General features: G+C 36.2%; 2 long non-coding RNA genes across 8 annotated transcripts in view; one reads left to right on the top strand and one right to left on the bottom strand.

Annotated features, from left to right (window-relative positions):
• Positions 1-11,466, bottom strand: part of LOC138127757 (uncharacterized) — a 299,284-nt gene extending 287,818 nt beyond the window's left edge. The window contains exon 1 of the long non-coding RNA XR_011158391.1: positions 11,330-11,466. This is a non-coding gene — a long non-coding RNA (uncharacterized lncRNA). The remainder of the gene's footprint in view (positions 1-11,329) is intronic.
• LOC138127744 (uncharacterized) overlaps positions 1-22,107 on the top strand; it is a 68,005-nt gene extending 45,898 nt beyond the window's left edge. For 6 of the 7 annotated variants that reach the window (XR_011158362.1, XR_011158363.1, XR_011158368.1 and 3 more), the window contains 10 exons: positions 9-331; positions 383-578; positions 652-836; positions 892-1,039; positions 1,149-1,196; positions 1,957-2,007; positions 5,894-5,935; positions 6,026-6,225; positions 20,835-20,901; positions 21,642-22,107. This is a non-coding gene — a long non-coding RNA (uncharacterized lncRNA). The remainder of the gene's footprint in view (positions 1-8; positions 332-382; positions 579-651; positions 837-891; positions 1,040-1,148; positions 1,197-1,956; positions 2,008-5,893; positions 5,936-6,025; positions 6,226-20,834; positions 20,902-21,641) is intronic. The other variant, XR_011158367.1, reaches the window with a different exon arrangement.
• The last annotated feature ends 239 nt before the right edge of the window (positions 22,108-22,346 follow it).

The following is a 22,346-nucleotide window of genomic DNA, read 5'->3' as shown; positions in this document are numbered from 1 at the left end:
CATTTTAGAAGTTCTATTGCTGAATATTGAGAGCTGGGACCTAACAAGTTTCTTTGAGTATGGATCTTCACCTCTCACAAAGGCCGTAAAGGACATTTTAAACTTGAAGCAGTTATTCTCTTTTATTCCACAGTATGTCGTCTTGAAGTCAGATTTAAATAAGGAAGGAAGTGTATATATAACGCTGGAGAACGCAACTGACGCCCTTTTCTACTTTTTCCCTTTCAAATATCCAGGTAGTGCACATTATAAAATGATTCCCACAGAGTTACAAATACATGGGTGTGAAAACTATAATAAATGTGAAGAATTATTGGAATGCGAAAAAGCTGTAACTGTGACATATTGGAAACTATTCAAATTTTTATAATTGTCATTTTAGGTGTTTAACATTCCTGACGAAAACCTAGAAGAAAATGTAATATTTATATCTTGGAAATTATTTGAAACGAAAACTTTGCTTATTTTGATGCAATATAAAAACAAATTTGTCCAATGTCGTCATCATAAACCACATTTACAAATACAGAAACTGGTTATGTACGGTTCTAAACGACAGTCATTTGGAATTATCGATGGTAAGTTATGATGGTATTGATTTTTTTTTGTGCTTTATGCAGTCTTGACACTTTTCTAATATTGGTTATCCAGGGGTTTTCAGATTGACCAAACAAGAGAATAATCAAATAAAACTTAATCGGAGTTTCAATTTACTCGTAAATGCAAGTGTTTCTATGCATACATTTCAGTGTTTTGATTGTAAAACAAGTATAATGTTGACATGCGACTTTTTTCAAAAGGTCGTTAACGTATCTGGTTCACAAGGCTCTAAACTGGTTAGTGTGTACTTACATTTATCCACCATTAAAATTTAATAATCAATTTTGAAAGATTTTCAGTGACAGTCATTTAGTCAACGGATGGAAAGAAAATTCCTTCTCGAATTGTGGTACGCAAGACCTTAATAACTGCAATTTGACAATTCAGACATTGCTACAGTCAGCCAATCAAGTAAATCACTTCTGGATTATTGCTCAAGGTAAGTCAATAAAAATTTTCTCTTCAAGTGTCTAGTCTGAAAATTGATTTGAATTTTTTTAATGAATTTTATCAAGGTTTTTGTTGTAAGTAACCACTTTTTATTGCAGGTGCTGTTAGTGTGCATTCGAAAAATGACAGTGACAAAATTGACGAAGGTATTTATTGATTATAAAAAAACCTCCTTCACTTAAGTCATATAGTAATTAAATCACGCGATTTTCATCTGCTTGCTGGCCCATTCGGCGCTAATGTTGTGCAGTTAATTTTAAATGAGAAGCGATCAAGGAAAATTTTCACAATTAATTAATTAAAAAATGACGATTTCAAGATCATGACAGATAAGACAAGACGCGAGCCTGTTGAGCAACTAATCACGCAAGAACTAATTGATGCACACAATTAGTGTATTGCTTAAGTGAACAGAGTGCAAATGTTCAATATTTCACTTATATTGATTATTTCCTTCATATGTTTAGCAACCAATTGCGTGACAAATATTAACCAATCAAAACGAGAAAACAAAAAATAACCCGATAAAATTTCTCTAAAATGCACATGTGCAATAATCTGATAAAAAATGTCGGTACCTGATTTTTTTTTTATTATTATTTTGAATAAAAAGGATTGGAAATAATGCGTTTGGTTTCATTCTATTCAGGAAATAATCAGCCGTATACCCCTCGTGCAAAATTTTAATATCGGCAATTTTTTTGCTAATGAACTCAAACATCCATAAATTATTCGGTCAGAAGACCAATTATTATCAAATAAAAGCCCTCGACTTCGTCTCGTGCTCTTATTTGCTAATAATTGGTCTTCTGGCCTCATTTATGGATGTTTTCGTTCATTAGCAAAAAAATTTTCGATAAAAATTTTTGCACTGGGAATATAATATGTGATAAATTATTTTTTTAGGTGGTGAATCAACCTGTTTAAAGCTTAAATACCAAGAGACAACTGTTGAAGGTACTCACAATTCTCCTAGTTTTGTTTTCTTCCCTTAATCTTTAATCTGCAAAAGAGTGCACAACAATTTAAAAATTCCAGTTTATACTAAAATAGTCTGCTCTCGGTGAGAATCATGCTTTCTCATGTTGGTGGTGTAGTTGTAGACTCCTAACAATGAAATATGAAAAACTAAATTTTCTACACTCTGTAAAATAATTCTGGCTAGTGTGTAATACAAGGTATTTCACGAGTGATAATGAACCCGGCGGAATTGAAAATGCAATTTGCAACGCTAACGTGGCTATTTTAAATGTAGCAGTTATACGTATCAGATCCCTCTTGAAATGTCACTTGTGGAGGTTCTGACTCAAAATTCACGTTGGGTCTACACTTGTGATAATACGCGTTGTACTACTCGGAAAGGGTTCGAGTGCGATATAAGACAGTAGGTGAAACACTAACTTTATTCGACTAACAAACAATGAAAATATACATATGTACAATGTAAACGGGGAAGACTTTCGTCGGATTTGTCCACCTGGGGAGCGTTCCGGAGCAGAGCTGTTCAAGGTCTGGGTAGATGTTCACAACGGGCGTAGATACGCAGACGTTGAATAGATCTGCTCCGCATCGCTCCCCAGCGTGGGCAAGTCGGATGGAAGACCGTTCTTGGCTCTGACCAGACATCTGTCCACATAGCAACTTTGAGAGCTTCCTGGTCAGAATCAGAGCGAAGAACGATGATGGGAGTGGCCCATCATGGGTAGTTGGAAGGGAGACGGTGGAGATGGTCAAGTGCTGGTTGAGTAGAGACCCTTCAATAATAATATTGAAGGGTCTCTATGGTTGAGGCGACAAAGGCGCTATTCTAGCGGCCGCGGCCCGGCCCCTTGGCGTACTATTATTCTGGCGCCCTACATTATTGTTTCAAAATTATGAATCCATGATGACTTTGCTTCCAATAATTTTATTTGCCAGAACTGGCATTTACGAAATAGTTAAAATACGACGATTAAAAGTATTCGAGCGATGAGAAAACAGACATTATCTTCATTTACGGCGAATGTAATAAAAATGGTTCTGCCGTTGCGCATTTATGCAGACAGTAAACATTTTCCCAAAATATCTTCGTTTTTTCACAATTTCATTTAACCACGCGACAGACGTTTATGTCAAAATTTACGAAACTGCACAGCTAAGTATGTTTTATGTTTTTGAAATCAAAAACAAAATCCACGTTAACTTTGCAAATGTATTGTGAGTTGCATTTCCAATTCCGTCGGGCTCATTGTTACTCGTGAAATACCATGTATACATAATAACCCTTTGAAAAATTCTAGGAGCGCCCGACTAGCATAATGTGTTATATTTGGTCACCTAAGTGACAAACCACTCATCGTTGATATGATCTTGTACTATTGGGGACAATTCTCAAAGTCATTTGAGTGATATAAAGTTGTAAATCAAGCATTAGAGTGGTTAACCTTATTTTTTACTACTGTCAAACATTGTCACTGACTGTCACTGTCAGACTCATCTTTGCAAAATGTTATAATTAAGTATACTCGAAATGTTTTGGATATGGATTGTCAAACTCAAGGTCGCTTAAAACTTATGATTGAACTGTACATTAGTGAGATCTGTCATAAATTCCAATAACCTTATTGGCGCGCCTAGTTACTTTTGCTGGTAGTGCCAACTTAACGACAAGTCCCCAATCCACATCCATAACGTTCTGACTGTATATCGAAAAATGGACCACTGAATGAGAAATTCCAAGGAGGAAAAATTGAAAACGTTTCCACAAGGCAATACTAACATGCTTTAATAAATCAACATCTTAATAACAACAGCTTAATAAATAAAAATAAATAAATAAAAGATTAATACCCTCCCCACAACAATTATCGCATATGTTTATACATGTAAAATTTGAACTTTTAACTTAATTTTTTATCTGTGTTATCCTTCCGAGAAAGGAATAGTATAAAATCCATATTTCACATATCAACATAAGGATTTACGGTCATTGATTAATTGGCTCTAAAGTATTGTGGTGAACGAGATGGTTCTACAATGTCTTGCATACAATCAACAAAAATTAACACAAGCAGTGCAAAAATCAATTATCATTCCAATATAGTGTTGAAATCTACTTACTTAAAGATTAAATTTAGTCTATTTATACCAAATGTTTGCAGACTATTTGCTACAGGTGTCCGGAAAATGGCGCACTAACTACTTACTATGGCGGACAACAAATTTAGGCCGGCCTGTCATTGGCTTGACATCAAAATGTGAAGCTGGCATTATATTCAACTAACCCCATTTTCGATTTTTGTCATTCTTGTCATCGTGACAGCGATAATCAAAATTAAAATTGGGAAAAGAAGCGTGCACCAGAGAGAAGTGATACTACAAATCAGTAATGCTAGTGCGTCATGATCTGTAAGTTACGAAAAAGGGCGAAGGAAACGCCAAACAGCTTGAAAACTTCAGTTTGACAAACTGACACATCAGTCATAATGACAATAAATGGTCGCTTGCATTGACTTTTTTGAAATGTCAGAAATTTACCGGCCTAAATTTATTGTCCGCCATAGTACTTAAAATGTTAAATGTTAAATGCCCAGTCATATAAAATAGAAGCTAGCTCTTCAGTGGACATTTCTTCAACGAGTTCATATTTTTTTGCCACACAAAACAGCGTAAATTGTCGCCAAATTGACGTAGTTGAATTCACAGTATTGCGAGGCACATGATTGTTGATGGCTTTTTCAATTTCTCCACTCGAAGACTGTCCAAATCGCGACATTTTCATAGATTAGATACTTTTCTGACAACGCAAGTTTGAGAAAAATTTGTTTACAATTTTGGTTGTCATGTCAGGGTTGCTAGAGACCGATGATGCAGACCTACTACAATCAGACGCTTTCAAACGTTAGGTTCCGTTTTGTCGCTGGAAAAGTTAGGGCAAACTTTTTTCCCTGTCATAATGACAAAAACACCGTTGCTTATGAGATTTTTAGTGCATGAATTAAATTGTCAGACAAAAAAATGAATTATTGCAAAAATGATAGTACAATATAAAGATATACGCTTACATCATTAGCATTACCTTGTAGTGTTGTGGTAGTGGATTTAAAATAATTTTTACGATTTCCTAAACTTCTAAATTCTCTATTATGCAGGATCGGATATTGGTAGTGAGTGATCTTGTACCCTGTATATAAGAAACAGGGCGATGCGATAATTGTTGTGCGGTGTGTATTTGGTAATAGCACCATTAACGTCCAAAACTTTGCGTAGCCTAGAGGGCATGGAGGGGCATAAATTCTTGTGATAGTCCTGTGGTAATGAATACCATGCATTAGATATCGCATTCATAAGCTCCTCCCTATTCGCAAACATCAAACGGGACTGTTGCAGTTTTTTGACCAGCAAATACCACATGTTTTCAATGGGGTTCAGATCAGGACTGCGACTCGCCCAATCAAGGACGTTTATATTATGATTCTCAAACCATTCTGTTACTTTACGTGCAGTGTGAACAGAGCAGTTATCTTGCTGAAAAGTAAAATCGTTATTTGGGTATGCGATTTGCACAGACGAAAACATAAAATTTTCGAGAATGCTAATATAAACGTCACTATTTAACCGCTCTTCTACATGAACTACCTAAGTACTCGTTAGGAAAACAACCTTCTGTCATAAATCATAATTGCTTTTTGTTCGGCTGAAGAAATCATTTAATAATGTTAGATATCATATCACCCAGCTTTAAAGAAAACAATGTTTTATATAGAAATAAAGCACAAAGTGAAAAACAAAAATTACTTTGACGTATTCAGTCTTCAATATAATGTCATAATAATTATTTTATTGAATACATTTTCTGTTTTAGATTTTGAACAAACACCAACTCCAATAATTACAAGTACATCAGGTAATGCACTAACGATAAATTCATCACATATCAGTCCCTCTCCAAATGTTTTAATACTGTAAATGATCTAATCTTATCATTCTTTTACAGGTGGGAAATTCGAATTTAATGTAAACAATGCCCAATGTAATCAAACATTAGCGAATTATATCATCAAAAACATTACAGACGCTGTACATACATCTACATACATATCATTGTCACAAGCTGAGATTTGGTTAATAGCAATATTCAGTTTTATATTTTTTACAATCCAAAATTTACTAATCTTTATAATTCTCTGTAAAAAGGTAAGTTTTTTGCGTTGATTACTGTTGCATTAGTTTAACTAAGCCGATTTATTTTCTTTATTTATTTTTTATTTTAACGGATTAATTTCATCAGATACGACCCACTTTAAAATTTTCTCTCGTGTAACTACTAGTCGAGTCAAGGAAACGGAAAAATCGTTAAAACTTCTTAATTCTCAAAAGCACTATCGATTTTGATGAATTTTTTTTAAATGTCTGTTTTTATAGAGGGTGGTACCAATATAACCTGCCAGAAAAATTCTGGGTCATTAGAAGGATCTAACAAGTCCTGAAAACCACTTTTTACTAGGTTGAAAATAATAGGTATAAATTAACACCCATTCGACGCTGCTGACCACAAAAATACGTGCAATCGGATAGCAAAAAAAAATGGTACCGGGTGATCAAAAAGTACTGTTTAAGTTGGTAATACAATTAAGAGCATTTTGTTGTTCGGCTGTTTGCAATACTGCAACCGGATACGTCTTTTGACAGATATTTTACGTGAAATCAAAAGCGACAAAATTGTAGGTTATGTATGTATAAAAATCAACGGTATAGTCGTTTTCAATGACATCCGTGCTGTCAGTATGACAGTATGTTGGCACCACTTGCTGTTTCAGTTTAGTAATTTTGAATTTCCTAATTTGGCAATTTACCTTGACGCGGCAAATTGACAAATTCAAATTATTTTTTATCATTTCCGATAAAAAATGTAGTCTGATTCGGATTCCGAGAATGACTTCGTTTAACCCTATTTTACACCATGTTGAAGATTGAGTTTTATCGTTTGTTGTTGACGTTTCACGAAATATAAATTTTCTTTTACTATAACCTCAATTTCTTGTTTGACATTTTTTTTAACTAGGATTTTCTTATACTCTGAATACTGGTTATGAATTTGTGTGTACAATCTGCAGCAAGATATTAAAAATGACACTGATAGCACGGATGTCGTTGAAAACGACTATACAAAAAAACAACGTGAACTGTCAATGTCAGTGTGAAGTCGTCAACAACCGGAAGTTACTCCAATTACACCATTTGAAAGAAAAAATCAATACTGCCACCTTAAACAGTCCTTTTTGGTCACGCTGTACAATATGTTACTATACTGGGTGCCCCAAAATTCGCGGAACAACGTAGTAGTACGTTGTTAAGTAGTCATTAAGAGATCAGGTAAAAATGTTTAAAAAAATCAATCTTCTTTTTTGTAGAAGATATGGACCTATTCGTTACACTAAATGTGGCAACATTTAAACACATTCTATGCATCCCAATAGTCTGCAAAAATTTAATTTTTGTTGTATCCATGGAAATGAGAGGGAAAAATCAAAGCCGTGTTGCCGTACGCTGTTTGAGGTAAAACGAACATAAAATTACTACTTGGAAATGCTGGAAATAATGGAGAAAATAATTGCAAACCTGATCACAATCGTTCAAAATTATAGGCCACTGGCTAGTAAAAGACAAATAGTCAAAATCTATTTTATCATTTAAAATAAATGAGACCAAAGCTGCACCTTTTGGGCCCCCATATCTTCAAATCTAAGAGGTATAGAATTTTTTAATTATTTTTCTCGTTATTTTCTAACATGAATTGACATTACCTCATTGAGTTGTTCCGCGAATTTTGGGGCACCCAGTAGACACATCCAAAACTCAAATTTTTGATTGAGTTTTAGAAGTGTCTAAAGAAACACCATGTACAGTTGCGGCCGTTGAAAACTCAGACACTTTGATAAAGCCAAACTTTTATCTTTGTAAATGGTATTGAAAGTGACGTTTCTCAAAATGTCACTCAAACATTATCCACATTAATTTCTCTCGCAATGGCTCTTATACTCACACCGTCCCTCAGTCAAACACATTTTTGCAAATCAGATAATTGGCGCATTTCAAAAGTTACGCGCGATTCTGACCTAATATGTCAAATACTGACACTGACTTTATAATCCTTAATGAAAATCCTGTTTACGCTAATAAAATTTCGGAATGTATACAGAGTGTTTAAATCTTTCCTGTCTGAGATTTCAACTGTACCAGTTTTTTTGCTAGTCGATAGTATAGTCCAATTTTTACCCTTTTGAGGTTTGAATTTAGTTTATATTGTTTTATTAGCAGGACGTTTCATTTATTTATTGATTCTTATTATTTTTACTTAAACATGCCCAGAAAAACAAGACACTTAATAAACATTTAACCTCAAAATTACAAGTGTCACCAAATTTAACACTAGACAGCGTTGCCGATAGTAATTATCGAGGAAAATACGACGTTGGTGGTTTTTTTATTTTTGAATGGACTTTATCAAGGCGGTCTCTATTTTAACAGGCCAAGACACTGGCTGTGTTGCCAGATTTCTTAATGGGCCATTCCATAGCATCCTGAGTTTCAAAAATATTGGCACTTTCATAGAAAGGCGGTTCATTCAAAAATCATTTTGACAAGACAATTAATGGTGCAATTAATTTCAGTAATTGAAAAAATAAACATGCTACACAAATGTTGCGTACCCAATTGCAAGTCAAATTATGCTTCAAGCAAGTCTTCCTACGTTAGCGTTTTCAAATTCCCATCGAAGAAGATTAGAATGCATGAATGGATGCGGATTTTGAAACTAAAAAACTGGCGCGTTAACAAGACTAGTGTGGTCTGTGAAAATCATTTTAAACTTACGGATATGACCGGTACCGAGAGGAAGCGTCTCATTGCGACTGCAAAACCACTTTCGGTTGTTGCTCGTTCCATTAGGTCTAAAATCCATTTTAGATTATAAACCGGTATTGGTGGTAGGGTCCATACACCCGAGTGGGTAGCTTTTGCAGTTCTTATTTATTTGTAACAATTCATACTGCACCTTTATTAGTCTTTAATGGTCTTGTCCTGATCTGTACAGTGTACAGGTGGCATGCGTTGGAATTTTCACTGGATCTAATGCAATCACGGTGAACTAAAAGACTTCTATCTACATTTTGGATAGGATACTTGTTCAGAATACAGGACTCTATGAAATTTTACTAACAATAGCTATTATTAAAACTCACACCGAATGCCAAACACTTTTTATTTATGATTATAATAATTAACAATCCCAATCAACAACCCGACCTTACGGAGGCTTATTTTCGACTCACTTAAACACTAATATCAAATCCAAAAAAAGGTAAAAAAAGCACAACGGTCAGCATGACTCATCCGAGGGCCGATGACGAATACGTAACATACGTCCGCAACTGGAGTAATGTCCATATTAGGAAATAAAGGGGCGATCGATTTAACACTATCTTATAAAACAGGATACACATAATTACCTTGACTGGGACACCTGATATACTTTGACTGAAGTAAAATTGCAATACGAGAATTAGAAAAATCTTCCAGTGATGATTGACTGACAGCTGGCAATGACAAAATAGTGACTGACAGTGAGTGATCACAAAACTTCAAAACTAGTAACTTTTTTTAAAGGTTGGCAAAGCAACGTTGCCAGACGTTAGTGGGCCATTCCACAGACCACTTTCTGAAGTCAGTGTCACGGCCTGTTAAAATAGAGACCGCCTTGACTTTATATACCATTCACGATGTTTTGGCATAAGGGGAGGCCATGGAAAAAATGCATTTAAGTTGGCAGTAAAGCTGTCTGTTGAATTAGGTTATGTTTTTCTAAGTTTGAGGTTATAAACTGCGTCATTGTCTAGTGCATTGTTGTCAGTTTTACTAGTTTACAATAGAACAATACTCACACATTTTTAATCCATTTTAACAAAACAGGAAACTGACTTGAACAGACTACAGAATAGTAGGGACCGGGACCGAAAGACAAAGTGGCTCCTGTTAATTTATGCACCATTTAGATAACCCATCTATACAGTGTCTTAACCAACCAATTAGTAATTTCTCAATGAATTTTTCATTTTAACCAAAACGTTCCTAGAACTAGATTGTATAAAATCTTGTACCTACTTATTAAGCCTTACTTTATTCCAATCTTTCTGCAAAATATTTACACACCCATCGTCCATGACAACAAAGAACAAAACTATTTAACTTTCATAATTTCATCAGAAAATTCTGAATCATCATTACCTACATCAAAATCCCAATCAAATTCCGAGTCAGATTCACCTAATAAAATTATTAAAGGAAGAACGTTTTCAAATGAAAGATTTCCCATTAATTTTGCCCAATCTTCCGAAATAAGTTCTTCACAATATCTACAAAAATGTTGGCAAATTTCAGGAGTACATTTAAAAATGGACTCAAGCCATAAATTCACAACTCTATCGCGAAGTTACAATAGGTCTTACAAAACCCCTATGCCATTTCAATTGGGTCGTTGTTTCTTCCTTTACTATCCGTGCTACATATTTATCTTGTACTCACCTACGATTCAATTTATACATAAAAAGAACTTCACTTCACTGTAACTTACTGAAAATATGTTCTGCAGTCTAATACAAACATCATCAATACGTTTTAATGTCGCTTAATTATGATTACGGTAAATTCGGCAACATGTTACGTTCATTTTGATAGGTCCGCATGTCAGGCACTTTAGTGACAGCAGAGATGACAGAAATCAAACATGTATCCAACGTTAAAAAATGAAATCATAGCCTCCCCTTATGCCAAAACATCGTGAATGGCATATAGAGTCCAATTTTTACCCTTTTGAGGTGACGTCACGATTTCCTTCCTCGCTTTCTCTTTATTGAAACGACAGAAACAGAAAAAAAAACAAAAGAAAAGACACGTTTATTTATTGATGGTCACTTTGAGGTTATTTTATACTCCTGTCAATTTGACAATTTTTAATTTCTTTCACTTATTACATTGATTACAAAGATAACCTTTCGAAGCAATTGTCAACAAATTTGACACATTTATAGTTATTTATGATCAATTCAAATTTGTTTCTGATCCTAGCTCAAACATACGTAAAGTTACTAGATAATGACGTCATCGCAAAAGGGTAAAAATTGGACTATACCTAGTCAGGAATCAATTATTGGTGTTTGTATCTGAGCAACCATATCTGAAATGTTTATGACAAATCTGACAAACCGAATCAAATTAATGACATTTATTGAAAACGGTGTACTATGGCGGCCAAAAAATTTTAGCCGTCACTATCTTGACATTTCCATACATTGTAAATAAACCTTTAGAAACCGTAACCCCACTTTCGATTCTTGTCGTTTGGACAATCAATTTAAACTGTTTAAAGCTTAGATCTTCCAAAAATCCGACATGAATGAACAAAATTAGAGCAATCGTACATAGATAACCTGAGGTAAACGTTCTGTATAGTAGAAATGACAAAATAATTTCGAGTTTTGAAATTTACCACCCAAAAAATAACATTCATAATCAAGACGGTAATCATGATGACAATAAAGTATGGATTACAATTTGATTTTTTGAAATGACAAACAATGACGGATAAAATTGTTTGGCCGGCATAGTACGCTGTGTGCGTTAATTCACCTGGTTATTTAGATACAAAAGCCGATTTTGTAGCCTGGGATAAATGATAAATGAATAACAAATAAAGTGGTGTTCCTCAATGTATAAATAAACGAAAAGCTAGTGTGCAAAATTGTGGAAGAACTGTGTAACAAGAGTATCATCTTAATTGTGGTTAAACAGTCAAAATAATGTATTAAATTAAATTATTTACATCTTACATATGCATACTTTTAACTTTAACTGAGAACAATAACTAATAAGAGGTAAATGTAAACTAGATTGGAAAAATTATTTTATAACAAATGATCATGTGCCTTCCCTTGGCATTTATACACATTTGAGTGCGCCGCTCCGGTACCAATTTTCATGAACAGAATTCAGCATTTCTAGGTTATTAGGAATCTGGTTCGCAGCGTCGCCTATGCGTTTCCGGAGTTGGTCTTCTGTTTTTATTTCAACTTCGTATAGCAAATTTTTCATGTGGCCCCAAAAATAAAAATCCAAAGAGGTTAGATCGAGGTATCGGGGACGCTATCGTATTGGAACCAGTCTCACATAAACGCAGATGTAGCTCCACAAAAATACAACGGGATGGAAGAACTCCTTCAGGAAAACGTTCGCCATATACCTAGTAGCCTCGCGGCTCTTGAATTACCATGTGCTTTGCCATAGAGTAAATGCAAATCGGCATATTCTTCTTTTGTGAACTTCATAACTTTTTGTAAAATTTGCAAATTTAAAATTACACTGGACAAATGTCATAGGTGTTACAGGTACCGTTGCTAAAGAAATTGCAGCCAAGCAACCAGAATTACCTTTTTCAACCCAATTAACTCACTAGCGTAGGGGAAGGCGGGGCAAAGTGAAACGGAGGGCAAAGCGGAATGGTCTCAATAATTTGGCATGGCCAACTTCATCTAGCTTCCGCTGCGCTCCATACGGCCGTCCCAATACGTCAATTTTCATTGTTGAAATTGATTCTACTAACCTCAAAAAATCGTTTGGTAACTAGCCCCAACTAGCGGAGAAAAATGTTAATAACAATGATTGACGTTTCCTTCAAAAGTGTCATGAAGTTTCAAAAAGATATGAAAATCAAACGAAAATATGTAATAGTCTTGTAAAACTGGAAAATATATAACTATATTTAATACATCATTTACATAAAACAATGGAAAAGGAACAAAACTCGAAAGTAACGTAATTTTAAAAAGCATAAAAGAGTGATAACTAAAGAACATACCTAAATGGGTGGATAGGTAGGTAGGTATGTAGGTACAGTGGGGAGCACGGAATTTCGCACGCCAATTTGTACGTCATTAAAAAAAAACTATCTACTCTAAGCTTTATTGTCATTATAATCAATAATGAGGTGGGATACGCATGATATATGTGATCATGACTGATGTTTCATCTAAACTGTCACGAAACTGCCGCCAGTAGGTATCTCATTTTAATAAAATTAAGTCAGTGAAATGTCCAATGTGTGCGAAATTCCGTGCTCGCCACTGTACCTCTTTGGTAGATACGTAGTATTATAATTTTAAAACCTTTCCACTTATGGGTTTATTAGCAATTGATTTTCTTTTTATGGAATCAGTTTTTTGTGAACAACTATTATTTAAAAGTGGTTTCATCAATAATTCTATAATAACTACAAATTTTGTCTTTATGTGTGTTACAGATAAAGAGGGAATTACGAATTAAATGTGGAAGTAAAATTGTTACGAGTTGTTTGCAAATATTTTCTTGGGCCAAATATGATAAAATTTCTGTGGTGGCAATATCTACCAATTCTTTAAAAAAACTTACAAACTGATAATTTGGATAAGTCAAACCGCCACGATTTTGAAGATTAATTGAACGTAAAAGAGGACCAGGGGTTAAAAAAGACAATATAGGAAAGAGACAACTGTCGCAGTGAAATATTTCATTTAATTATTTTACAATATACCCTGCTATGAAAGCAACAGAAGCTGCATATTTGGGGTTACTGCAATTAAAAATAATATTTGGTTTACTTAAATTTCGAATTTTCTCCAACAGTCGAAAGGGTAGTATCAAGTCCGGTTCACATTTTTCCGCCAAACTGACAAAAAAACACGGTTTCCCCATCAACCCATAAAGATTTATGTTAAAAATTTAGCAACAGATGGGGCTAGTTACCAAACGATTTTTTTAGGTTAGCTGAATCAACTTTAGACCCTTATTGGGACGGCCGTATGGAGCGCAGCGGAAGCTAGATGAAGTTGGCCATGAATTTGAGAATATGTGAGCCCATCTACTGGCAACTTCTTGTATTGTAACCATAGGACGGGCATTCAACTTTGTTGAGAATTTTACTTCGACAAGGCCATTTATGTGTGAAATATAAGCGATTCGTGATTTTCACTTCCTCTGATGTAGATATTTAGGCATATAGATTATGTTACTTGGCCAGTTGATGTTATTGTACATACTGAAATCTTTTAACAATTTTTGAATTATGCATTTGCGAAACCATTGGTAAGGTTTTTGCAATAAAAATGTTGATAACAATTATGTGCGGTTATTTATAATTTAAAAACTATAGCGGGGGCAAAGCGGAGTGAGGCAAAGTAGAATGACTCTACTTTGCCTAGATGTATAGACCAATAATTATATTTGATTCGCCTATTAAATAAATATACCCAAAATCTAATTTGTGATGGTCCTTTTCTAAAATTTAAACCAGGTGGAGATTGGATTGCGGGCTCGATTTGTCATTTGTGGGCGCATGAAGAGTGTCACTGTTCGAATTTTGATACCGACAATGATAAGCCTTACGTGTGTGATTGTTGCTCTTAACTATATGTATACCTACCTATACTTACTCGTTTTCTGCAAATAAAATTATTTTGTGTAATATTTCAAACATTACAAAGTTTAATTTCACTTTACCCCGTACATCATTCTGCTTTGCTCCTCGGGTGGGGCATTGTGAAATAAAGTGCACCAACACACTAATATTTATTTTTCATAATTACGATACGGAATTAAGGCCTAATAAATTTATATTATGTGGAATACATGTGAATCTTCTTTTTGAGATGAAAAAATACGTTATAAATACTATATGTAGTTTAGGCTTAAAAAAATATTGTTTAAAACTCATTCTGCTTTGCCCCGCCTTCCCCTACAGCAAATTTTGACAAAATTTTCAATTAATTTTATCTCGAAAACGAAAAGACTTTCATTAGAAACATTTTTTATGTATGAGTTCTACTTATCGTCACCTATTACTGAATTTCTTCTGGCAGGTTATATCGGGACCACCCTGTATATGTTACGGGAATAGTGTGTAGTGGGGCGAATGTACACATTTACCGGTAAACGTTCATAATGACCCGTTTCGTTGGTAAACGTGCATAGAAATCTTTTTCAGTCATCGGTTTCCCAGATTCACCTTTCAAACATGGATTGTGTGCACATTTACCTGAAGCGCATGGTAAAAGTGGATAGGACTGAAGCCAACGCAGAATAACTGGGAAATCGTATCAATGATTTCGTTAACGGGTGGGCAAGGTTTTAAGAAATGCAAGGAAAAATGACAAACAAAGAAGTGCCACTGTAAAAGCGGCTTTACACGATTCCAGTAACTCGTACGAGTTACTAAAACCGAGTACTGGATTTTAGTACTCGCCTCGTGTAAATAGGTGTTTTAGTGTTCCAGTACAGTACTCGCTCCAGTAGCGATTCCAGTCGAGTAAATAGAAAACAGTTCTATTTTTTAGAGTTTACTGGAACGAGTGGTTACCCCCACCCTGACTTTGCTTGACTGTCTCAATATTAAACATGTGTAGACAGCTAGACTGTACCTGTCCGTTTTAGTGAAACTTCTTTTCATTGTTTTGCGGAAGTTTTGTGACTGAAAATGGCTTCTAAATGAAACCAGGATACAAAAACCGAGATTAAAAACAAAATTAAAAATTTGAGATCAAGAAATAACAAAAATTAAATATTTTTTGTAAAAGAATGTTAAAGCATCTTGGAGACATTCTCATACAGTTTCGATAGTCTGGAACGTCTCCTGAGGCAGCTCTTTTAAAAGCAACTTTGTTTCTTTAAATCCATTTTGAATTAATGGGCATTGGTAGTCTAGCTATGGTCTACTAGCATGAAATTTACTAAAAAACTGTGTAGACGCTAGTATCCTACGAAACACTCTGAGATAACCGGGTTTGAATTCAAACTAACCGCCAATAAAAACTATAGAAGTACGGGTGTCGTTACCGTCGGCGACCGCTTGGGGGGCGGGGGTGAAAGTCGACAGGGGATGAACGGCCATGTTTTTTTAGAGACACTTTTGGTCTTGACCGCGGAGTACTACAGAAGTACCGTGTATTTTTTCTATGTTCTAACTGTGCGATTTTAGTTGTTTTTAATTGAACTGTGCTAAATGTTGCTGTCCAGTTTCTGTTTTTGAACTAGGTATGTGGTTGGGGTACTAAAATTAATCCTGCTTCGCGCGAAATGTAGTTTAACAATAATAAGACACAAATGGGTCGCACGTGGGTTTCCACTATGTTTTACAAAATCCACATTCATCTCGACCATCCCCATGTATTACGCTTTTAACATTTATAGGCTTACGAAGGAGCGTAAGGCAGCCTGGTTCTAGTTTTGCTAAATTTATAAAATTGACGGGTCACGTTTTTCCTTTTGTTGTCAAAGCAGGTTTTACAATTCACTAATTTTCCTAAAAGGAAATGACTCCAAGTTTTGGCGTGGGTTTGTGGCTTTCACTTTTTATAAGCGCACTCCTGCATTTTTGATCCCCTTTTTAATTATTTCGAGTGACGCTTTTGGTGTAACAAGTATCTATTTATTACTTAACACTTTAATCAAAATTTTAAAGTTTCCACTTTCCATCCCGGTAGCAACCAATTGGGTTTATATTTCAGGTATCTGCGCGGGCTTTTCCTTATCCAGGGATCCTCTACATTTAGGTACTTCCATCGTTTAGTCCCGGGGCGCCCTCCATATTATTCAAGGGGGGGGCCCTTGTCGATGATCCGGCTCTAATATGCTAGGGTCGACTGGACTGTGTTTTTTTTTGTTTTATTGTTATGTATGTGTTATTGGTTGTTACCATTTTTCCATCCCAAACTGAAAGTGTTCTTAGATTACTCTGTCAACAAAGTTTTGCCGCGGTTTCGTTTGCATTTTCCAGTTGCTGTAAATGTCAATTCTTCCTTATCGCGAGGGTCTCTCTCTGTTTGAGGGGTTTAGTTTCTCCTAACATCCAATCGTTGAACACGACCCCGCGGCCCCTCGTTTAACATGTTGTGCCCCAAGAGAGACCCGAAAACCATAACGCTTGGCGGGGCTTGCTGAATGCTGGTCCGCAACGTTGCTCATGGTATAAGTTGAATCCGAGTTCCTTGCCACAGAACTTCCGGAATGGTAATCTGTTCTCGAAGTTTGTGGTACTTGGCAAGCGTCGTTTGTGTTTCCTTTGAAATAGTCATATTCAATTCAACCGATGAACTTAGAGTACCTCAATTTGTTGACTTAACGTAAAGCAGTTAGGACTTTTCCCTTAGCACCAAATCACGGGTAGGCGGGAAATGTTAAAGTCGTAAGGATAGGCACCACAGACCACCGGACCACACAAAGCCACTCGCCCCTTCTATAGCGTATCTGTCGCACATTGTAAATTAACTTGAAAAAAAAAAACAAACATGCTAAAGTTCTCGTCTAGTGCTCGCTCTCGCTCGAACGGTCCGAAGTAACTGCATTTTTTTTTTTGTAATGTACATGACCCTTCTGTTTTTCCTGAATTTTAAATTGTGTTGTTTATGAAATCAGTTTTGCTCAATTTTCAATAACTGCCCCGACCACGTTGTCACTTCGGACTTGTTCGTATTTTCAGGAGAGGTTTTAGCGGAGCCTCATTCGGGGGTCTGGGAGAATGGCCAGAGCTCACCATTTTCCTAGAGTTCTAAATGAGTAGTCTTCTCACATTTGGGGAGACTTGAGTGCCCTCTCCCGAGATGTTTATTATTCATTAATCCCGGCGTTAACAAAAATCATAATTTCGAATAATAATTATTATTGTGTTGTTTTATTTGCACTCTTCTGCGTGGTTCACAAACCCTGTTGGAACGAACCTGGTAATGTTTAATTTGTATAAAAAAAAAACACAACGTAGGGAAATTAACGAGGTACGATCACGCGCTCTTGGCCATTTTTGAATTTCGCGGGTGTTATTTTCATTGCGTATGTTGGTAGAAAAAAAAATGAGATGGCCGATTGGTGGGAATTTTGAATTACCCACTTGGTTCATCACAACTCGTTTCCAGTACTCGGTTTTGGTGACTCGTACGAGTTACTAGCATCGTGTAACGCCGCCTTAAGGCTTCACCTACTATGTAATTCTAAATAATGGCACGGTAGCAATCCCTGTCGCAATAAGGACTAAATAGTAATTTGATTTTCTGAAAAAAATTGTATATTATTGTTCCTTATGTTTTGTTTATTTTCTATTTTAATTTGTTATGCTGTTGTTTTTTAAGAAACCATATTTTATATCTAATTACATACATTTAAGGTATAGACCTATATCATCTTAGTATCAATTACATTTTTATTCGAGTACTTAAAATTAATTAACCTGCGGAAGTCTGCTACAGTTCACTAAATAGTGGAATAAACATTTTCCAGAAGTACTAGGACACTGTACACCTTTACCGGTCAAAGTGCATATAAGAGATAATTTACGCACATTGGCCGGTTCTGCTGGTCAATGTACACATAAGCCGGTGGATGTTCACATTGACTCTTTTTGCACTCTTACCGTAACATATACATAACGCATACGTATTTCTTGATTGTACTTGTACTGCATTTTTATGTTGTAAAAATTGAATTTTTACTAGAAATTTTAACATAACAACTACTCTTTATATCACAGTTTCGATATAAAATATTTCCTTTGAAATAAGTATCGTGAAAAACTGAATTTTTCTGATTTCAAATAATATATGAAAACAAGTATTAAAAAAGAAATCATCAAAATCGGACCTGTTCTTGAAAACTAAGAAGTAAAAACCTTCATTGACTCGACTACACTATCGTACATTGCGTCCATTACGCAATCACTGTGTATCATACGGACTTTTAAATAATTAAGTTGTCAGATAGAATTTAAAAAAGATTTTAGGGTACTGTTACGTTATTGTTTTCCCGTACCACCACAACAACAAGAGAAAACTTAAATCTCCCAACTTCACCGGGGGAAATTTAAATAACGATTTTCTAGACTGATTGTCTCCAGGTCCGACACATAAACACACTTACGTCTCGAGAGCAAGACTGTCGAAAGTAGAAATGATGCTTCACAAACTCGGTGTTATACCAGGTGTTGGACAGAAACACAGATGTAATAATAATGGTGTTTAATCTTCGTTTCCTAGCTTTACAGTTTGAGAAAGTAACTAATTAAATCCAACTTAGATGCCTCTGCGGGCGAAACACTGTCGTCTATGTAAAGAGATACTAGGATATAACTCAAATGTTATTCCGGAAAACAAGTTAAATTGTTGACCTTTAAGACAAAATAAAACTAACCAAGATTAACAATACCAAAGGCGAGGTTAGAAGTGAACGGAAACGTTTCCAAAATGACACGCTGAAGGCGCTTAAACACTAGAAAAATTTACAAACAGTGCCGGTACTACCAGGCTATATTTCAACTTGACAAATCAATGAAACTAAACGAAAACTTCCCTTACACCGGGCCTGGGGCTTGAAATCCAAAAAGATTCCCGGGAAGAGAGAGCTGGAGGAAGGTCCTCCGAGTCCTTCTTCCGCCGCTGGTCTATCACGCCGTCCGTATCCTCGGTATGGTCCTCGGGGTCCTTCCTCCCCTCGACCCTTCCTAGGAATAGGCGTAAATGGTCAGAGTTAGCCCCGGAGTAAAAAAATGATAATGAAAAGAGATAAAGATAAAAAAAAAACTTCCGAGAGCCAGCGAGCGCGTCGTTTCTGGCGAGGTCACTTCAAGTCTGATAACGTGAAACTACGTAAAAGAAAAGAGCCAAGATGGCGGACTGCAAAAAGAAAGACGCTGAAGGACCTTGCCAGATAAGAGTTGCTCCTGGACTCGGGTTCCTCGGCCGGGGACAGTCCGGTGTGAGGTTCTGTTCTCTGGTGGGATCCTTGGGGATGACGCCGGCCCAACAGGGTGGCGAAAATGATCCGCTGACGCGTAGGGTCCATGACCCTCGTGAAGGAAGCCTTTATCCGCCGCGACGTACGGTTGGAATTCCTCTTGGACGGTTTCCCAGCCGCTTCGGTCCTCCTCCACGGGTTCGCCAGCACCTGTTGCACACTGAAAACACCCCCTAATCTCCCCCTTTGAACACAACACTCACACCCGGATCGGTCGTAACCTCTGACCAGAACTAGTCGAGAACCCCTAAAATGGCGTCTGTTCCACCTTTATACAGGGTGTCCCAAAAATGGCGTACTAACTCCTTACTACCGTATCCAGGATGTTTAAATGTACACGAAAAAAATATGGAAAAAAATTTTCAGACAAAAAAATAAATTATTATTATTTTTATTATTAACGGTAATACAATGTAAACAAAGATGTACTCGTACATCATTACCTTGCAATGTTACCGTAGTGGATTTAAAATATTTTTTTCGATTTCCAAAGCTTCTAAATTCACTATTGTGCAGGATTAGATATTGGTAGTGAGAATTCTTGTACTTTGTGATAATATATACGATTAGAGGTAGCTGTCATGACAATTTAATACATATATGTCAAAATAATTTTCCTGTTGAGTGCCACTTTCAAGGACCGCCAAATCAGCAAATAAATCCAAGAGAATTTTTTAAACATTTTTCTGACGTTTACGGTAGTCTCTTCTACACCGTAGTGCACCGTTAGTACGCCATTTTTGGGACACCCTGTATATTTTCCCCTCCTCTCGCCGAATTGACGCGGCCGGTACCGGAAGTCGGGGTCCGAGAGCCGGTTCTGGAACGTTCTAGAAGTTTCTCGCATTTACGATTTACCGCGAGATTTAAATCGTAACAGTACCTACTTTTTAATGTACAAGTCTGTTTACAACATTAATTGCTATTATATAAATATTCTTTAGGATAAGCAGCAAAAAGAATTGAATAAACTGGCCCAAGGAATAGTTGGATACAAAGCTTTGCAAACCGGTAGGTAACTCAGCCTGTTTTTTTTTTTATTTTTTGAAATAGAAGTTACCATTTCCATTAACCAAACGCATCATAGAGCAACATTTTTTGAATTAAATTAGTACAATTTAAACCCGATATTAGGGCGTATTCTCTAATTTTTAAAGGGGCGTTTTAAAATTTAAAATTTCAAGCCCTGTTTGGTCATTGCTATGACAACTTAACTTAACTGCCTTTAAAATTTAACGGAGCAGTTACAAAATACGCCCCCTTTATTTATACGCCCCCAAATGAGGGCATAAATTGGCCTTTAGGTATGGCACAGTCTGTCAAAAATCCGCCAAGCAACGGTTGGTTTAATTATTCAAACAATGGTATCAAACATTATTTTATTAAAGAAAATCATACATTATATACACAGTAACCCTAGCAACATAAAAATAGCTAACTATCTACACAACACTAAAATTTGCATGAACACAACTTTTAGTTGATTTCCTTTAAGGAATACTAAATATTTGTTTGAATCTTTTAAAAATTATAAAATAGAATAAAACTTTGTATGTACCACGGGCATAATTGTCGATTATGGCCCTCGGGAATTTAAAAGCCCTCGTTCCTCGGGCTTTAAACATTCCCTCGTGCCATAATCTCCTGATTATGCCCTTAATACATAAATAACTAGAATATGTGCACCCCCTATTGCAAAACATGTTGCTATTCTGCGTTCCAACGCATTTGTAATATAAATATTTTTGTAGCAGAAGAAAAAGAGGAAAGAGAAGAATTAATCGAAATCTTGTCAACCAGTAGCTAACTGTTGTTACCGGGCGCTCAGAGCGCCCATGGACATCGACTTCGGCGTGCCAGAGACAGGTGGGTGCGAGTCGCGGATCGTGTCGATTTTCACGTGCCGTCCGGGCAGCGCGGCAGCCCCTCGACAAGAGCACCGAGACGACGACCGGGGCCCGATAATGAGCAACTCTGTCGCTGCGCTTCCCGCATCGTCACCCAAACGCCATCGAGGAGGTCGTCCACCAGGCCAGCTCCGGATTCCCGGGATTCAGAAGGACCCACTGAAAAGTCGGACAACCTGCAGCCCGCGACAAGCCCCACAAGAGGACGACACGCCGGTTGTTCATTAGTTTTAGTTTTGTTCATTTCTTTTTCGGTTTCGTGCTTGTTGTCTTTTGTAAGTTGTTGTTTGTAAATAAAATTTGAACAGTTCATATTGTACAGTTCATATTGTGGTCTTGTGCTCAAATGCTTTCTTTTCCATTTGCAGTCAGTTAACATTATCGGATAGATGATGTAAACTGCTGCAAATAACCCAAAAACCCTGTGTTATACCGGGTGATCAAAAAGGACTGTTTAATTTGGCAATAGAATTAAGAGCATTTTGTTATTCGGCTGTTTGCAATATTACAACCGGGTACGTCTTCTGACACATATTTGACATGAAATCA

This window comes from Tenebrio molitor, chromosome 4 (assembly GCF_963966145.1).
Source record: "Tenebrio molitor chromosome 4, icTenMoli1.1, whole genome shotgun sequence".
Classification (NCBI taxonomy): domain Eukaryota; kingdom Metazoa; phylum Arthropoda; class Insecta; order Coleoptera; family Tenebrionidae; genus Tenebrio; species Tenebrio molitor.
The sequence above is the reverse complement of the archived record's forward strand: the minus strand, read 5'-3'. Positions and strand labels throughout refer to the sequence as shown.